This window comes from Ovis aries, chromosome 18 (genome assembly GCF_016772045.2).
Source record: "Ovis aries strain OAR_USU_Benz2616 breed Rambouillet chromosome 18, ARS-UI_Ramb_v3.0, whole genome shotgun sequence".
Classification (NCBI taxonomy): domain Eukaryota; kingdom Metazoa; phylum Chordata; class Mammalia; order Artiodactyla; family Bovidae; genus Ovis; species Ovis aries.
In genome coordinates this window covers 46856493-46862173 of record NC_056071.1, presented here as the reverse complement: position 1 = coordinate 46862173, position 5681 = coordinate 46856493, and positions in this window count along the sequence as shown.

Here is a 5681-nt window from a genome sequence, read left to right as displayed (position 1 = left end):
GAAGAGCGTCCCACCCAGCGCATGCGCCAGAGCTGGGGTCACAGCGCAGGCGCACGTAGAGGCGCGTTAGGCGCGGAGTTGAGCAAGAGGCCGGCCTTAGGGGGCGTAACTGCGCATGAGCAAACGTGAAGCTTGTCCCAGAGTTTAAGGGTCCGGTGCTGTAGTGAAGACTGCGAACTTAGTTCCTTGTAGAAGTGGTTCTGAAGTTTTTCTGGGTTTTATTCTTATACCTTTCTAAGACTGAGGGTTATTAACTTTTATGCATCATTAGTATTGAGGGAACTGTAAGTACTTTTTAAGTTAATGAGCAGTTACTGTAACGATCATTTCTTGAGCTTTAAATTCACATCACCTGCATTTCCTCATTTAATTTTTAGTCTTTTAAAGTAAGTGGTATTATGCAAAGTTTGTGGGGACGGAAATCGACTGAAAGAGGGGTTAAGGACAATTGTAACTTTCTTCTAAGGAAGACCTATTGGAAAAGACCCTGCCCCTGGGAAGGATTGATAGCAGGAGGAGACGGGAAGGACAGATGATGAGATCCTTGGATGGCATCACCAACCCCAGGGACATGAGTTTCAGCAAACTCTGGGCGATGGTGAAGGATAGGGAAGCCTGGCGTGTTTCAGTCTATGGGATCGCAGAGTCAGACACCACTGAACAAGAACAACAAAAGAGAAGAGCCGATTCCAACACAGATTTATCTGATGCCAAATGAATGTAAAATTAGTTTCCCAGAGGAATTTCTTCTACTTGGCTGTGCCAAAGATCAGTTTATATTTATCCAAAATTATCTAGTAATAATAGAGTTCAGTTCAGTCGCTCAGTCGTGTCCGACTCTTTGCGACCCCATGAATCGCAGCATGCGAGGCCTCCCTGTCCATCACCAACTCCCAGAGTTCACTCAGACTCACGTCCATCGAGTCAGTGATGCCATCCAGCCATCTCATCCTCTGTCGTCCCCTTCTCCTCCTGCCCCCAATCCCTCCCAGCATCAGAGTCTTTTCCAATGAGTCAACTCTTCGCACGAGGTGGCCAAAATACTGGAGCTTCAGCTTTAGCATCATTCCTTCCAAAGAAATCCCAGGGCTGATCTCCTTCAGAATGGACTGATTGGATCTCCTTGCAGTCCAAGGGACTCTCAAGAGTCTTCTCCAACATCACAGTTCAAAAGCATCAATTCTTTGGCGCTCAGCCTTCTTCACAGTCCAACTCTCACATCCATACATGACCACAGGAAAAACCATAGCCTTGACTAGATGGACCTTAGTCGGCATGTCTTAGTAATGTCTCTGCTTTTGAATATGCTATCTAGGTTGGTCATAACTTTTCTTCCAAGGAGTAAGCGTCTTTTAATTTCATGGCTGCCATCACCATCTGCAGTGATTTTGGAGCCCCCCAAAATAAAGTCTGACAGTATTTCCCCTGTTTCTGCATCTATTTCCCATGAAGTGATGGGACCGGATGCCATGATCTTCATTTTCTGAATGTTGAGCTTTAAGCCAACTTTTTCACTCTCCTCTTTCACTTTCATCAAGAGGCTTTTTAGTTTCTCTTCACTTTCTGCTGTAAGGGTGGTGTCATCTGCATATCTGAGGTTATTGATATTTCTCCCGGCAATCTTGATTCTAGCTTGTGTTTCTTCCAGTCCAGCATTTCTCATGATGTACTCTGCATAGAAGTTAAATCGGCAGGGTGATAATATACAGCCTTGATGTACTCCTTTTCCTATTTGGAACCAGTCTATTGTTCTTTGTCCAGTTCTAACTGTTGCTTCCTGACCTGCATACAGATTTCTCAAGAGGCAGGTCAGGTGGTCTGTATTCCCATCTCTTTCAGAATTTTCCACAGTTTATTGTGATCCACACAGTCAAAGGCTTTGGCATAGTCAATAAAGCAGAAATAGATCTTTTCTGGAACTCTCTTGCTTTTTCCATGATCCAGTGGATGTTGGCAATTTGATCTCTGGTTCCTCTGCCTTTTCTAAAACCAGCTTGAACATCTGGACGTTCACGGTTCACATATTGCTGAAGGCTGGCTTGGAGGATTTTGAGCATTACTTTACTAGCATGTGAGATGAGTGCAATTGTGCCATAGTTTGAGCATTCTTTGGCATTGCCTTTCTTTGGGATTGGAATGAAAACTGACCTTTCCCAGTCCTTTGGCCACTGCTGAGTTTTCCAAATTTGCTGGCATATTGAGTGCAGCACTTTCACAGCATCATCTTTCAGGATTTGAAATAGCTCAACTGGAATTCCATCACCTCCACTAGCTTTGTTTGTAGTGATGCTTTCTAAGGCCCACTTGACCTCACATTCCAGGATGTCTGGCTCTAGGTAAGTGATCACACCATTGTGATTATCTGGGTCATGAAGATCTTTTTTGTACAGTTCTTCTGTGTATTCTTGCCACCTCTTCTTAATATCTTCTGCTTCTGTTAGGTCCATACCATTTATGTCCTTTATCGAGCCCATCTTTGCATGAAATGTTCCCTTGGTATCTCTAATTTTCTTGAAGAGGTCTCTAGTCTTTCTCATTCTGTTGTTTTCCTCTATTTCTTTGCATTGATCACTGAAGAAGGCTTTCTTATCTCTTCTTGCTATTCTTTGGAACTCTGCATTCAGATGCTTATATCTTTCCTTTGCTCCTTTGCTCTTTGCTTCTCTTCTTTTCACAGCTATTTGTAAGGCCTCCCCAGACAGCCATTTTGCTTTTTTGCATTTCTTTTCCATGGGGATGGTCTTGATCCCTGTCTCCTGTACAATGTCACGAACCTCATTCCATAGTTCATCAGGTACTCTATCTATCAGATCTAGGCCTTTAAATCTATTTCTCACTTCCACTGTATAATCATAAGGGATTTGATTTAGGTCATACCTGAATGATCTAGCGGTTTTCCTACTTTCTTCAATTTAAGTCTGAATTTGGTAATAAGGAGTTCATGATCTGAAGCACAGTCAGCTCCTGGTCTTGTTTTTGTTGACTGTATAATAGAGTAGCCATCCCTTTTTCTTTTTAAGAGAGATTTCTTAAATAGTGCAAAGAACAAAGTTAATGCCAACACCCAGAAGTTATCATTATTAATCTCAGGGGCAATCTTGTGAGGGGGTCCTATTATTTCCACTTTACAAGTGAGTGAACAAGGCAGAAATGGATTAAGTTAACTTATGCTAGGTCACAACTTGCAAGAAACAATGAAAGTACTATGTCTCGGTCTTTTCTAAACAAGCTCCGAGTGAATACAATTGTTTTCTAAGGTCTGTTTAATTTCAGGCTTTTTTTGGTTTGTTTGTTCTTAAATCAGTCTTTAGATTGAACGCAATTAATTTTAAAACCAGAATGTAACTTTCTAAACTGGAGATAAAGTAAGGACAATCTTTAGGTTAAGTGCTTAAGAATTAGTGCTTATAAATACTAACTAAACAATTGGGAGACATGGAAAGAAACTGCCTGGCTGCAAACTAAAAAGTTATTTGGTTAAAAAATCTTGCTGATTTTAGAACAAACAAACTTATAAGAGATGCAGAGAAACACTCCTGTCACCGAACATTTTGGTGATGATGAAGAATAAATTAGAAATCTTAATGTGTCATTTCTGGATTTTCTTACACATACTTTTTTCTTTGGAAACTAGCTTATTAGCAATTTCCTCCCATTTTTCTGTGAAAAGAACCTACTAGGTCAACCACAAGGGAACAGTTCTTAATACTGGACTCCATATATAAGTGCATGGCAGAACTACACATGCATGAAGGAAACAAGGATAGAGATAACAAAATGGAACTAAGCTTGTCCCAGGAAATAATCAGAAAATTTTTTCAAAAGAAGTGTGTAATCAAGGACATCAATAATTCTGAAATGGTTCTAAAATTTTAAATACACAGGAATGAATTCATTCAAGAGAGAGGAAATTAATTAAACATTTATAAGGCTTACTGTCTGGTCTTTAAAACATATCTGGCTTAAAAGAATTGAGGAATGAATTTTGGAACACGTTATAAATAGGAAATTGCACTAAGTATTTTTTTTAAGTCTTTATTGAATTTGTCACAATACTGCTTCTGTTTTATGTTTTGGTTTTTTGGTCATGAGGCATGTTAGCTTCCTGACCAGGGATAGAACCCACAGCCCCTGTATTGGAAGGTGAAGTCTTAACCACTGGACCACCAGGGAAGTCCCCTGCACTAAGTATTTTCGAATGTTTTGATTGAGATATGAGACAGTTGAGAAGAAACTCTATTTTGTTGATGAAATTATTCTGAAGAGAAACTTAACTTTTTAGAAATCTGAACTTCTAAAACTATAATAACCATTTCTTCCTAGGAAGAACTATTTCTAAGATATTTAACTGCTTCTGAGGCCCTGTTTTTAAAGATTTCCAGTCACTTCTCAGTTTACAATGGAAAGATTTTTATGTTTCAATGTTTCTTACATTGGTGCTTGGCTGTGGGAGTAATATGAAGGTTGTGAGCACAGAATGTATGTTTATTGATGACAGAAGCATCTGCTAAGTCAAACTTGCAGAGCTAAATGAAAAATTTGTCCCTGTACTTTATGTCCTTTTAAGCAGCTCAGTTATTTTCAAGTATTAGTGTATATAAGAATTATCTGCAAGAAATTATTGAAAATACAGACTCCTGGGTTCTATAACTCTCTCCTCCAGAGTTTCTGACTCTGTTTATTGGCTGTAGGACTCTGAACCTGAAATTTTTTGAAAGCATTCCAAGTGAGAAACATAGCTTAGTCCATCCATTTTATCTTTTCCTCCTTATTCTTTAAGATTTACTCCCCGAGAATTTGGGGCTTCCATGTGGTATTAGTGGTAAAGAACTCACCTGGCAATGCAGGAGACGTAAGAGACATGGGTTCGATTGCTGGGTTGGCAAGATCCCTTGGAGGATGGCGTGACAACCCAGTCCGGTATTCTTGCCTGAAAAATCCCATGGAGAGAGGAGCCTGGCAGGCTACAGTCCATAGGCTCTCAAAGAGTCAGACATGACTCAAACAACTTATCACACACCCTAGAATTCTGTCTTACCATACTTTGTCAGTTCTTTTCTCCTTGGCCACAGTCTGAAATTTCGCTTGTCACTTTTATGCCATTAAACTTTAATAAATTCAGTCATCCAATTCACGTTTCAATTAAGTTCAGTTCAGTCGTTCAGTCATGTCCGACTCTTTGCGACCCCATGAATCGCACCACGCCAGGCCTCCCTCTCCATCACCAACTCCTGGAGTCCACCCAAACCCATGTCCATTGAGTCAGTGATGCCATCTAACCATCTCATCCTCTGTTGTCCCCTTCTCCTCCTGCCCCCAATCCCTCCCAGCATCAGGGTCTTTTCCAATGAGTCAGCTCTTCCCATCAGGTGGCCAAAATATTAGAGTTTCAGCTTCAACATCACTCCTTCCAATGAACACCCAGTACTGATTTCCTTTAGGATAGACTGGTTGGATCTCCTTGCAGTCCAAGGGACTCGCAAGAGTCTTCTCCAACACCACAGTTCAAAAGCATCAATTCTTCTGCCCCCAGCCTTCTCTCTATAAAGAGAGTCTCTCTATAAAGAGAGTCTGACTCTCACATCCATACATGACTACTTGAAAACCATAGCCTTGACTAGACAGACCTTTGTTCACAAAGTAATGTCTCTGCTTTTTAATATGCTGTCTAGGTTTATCAG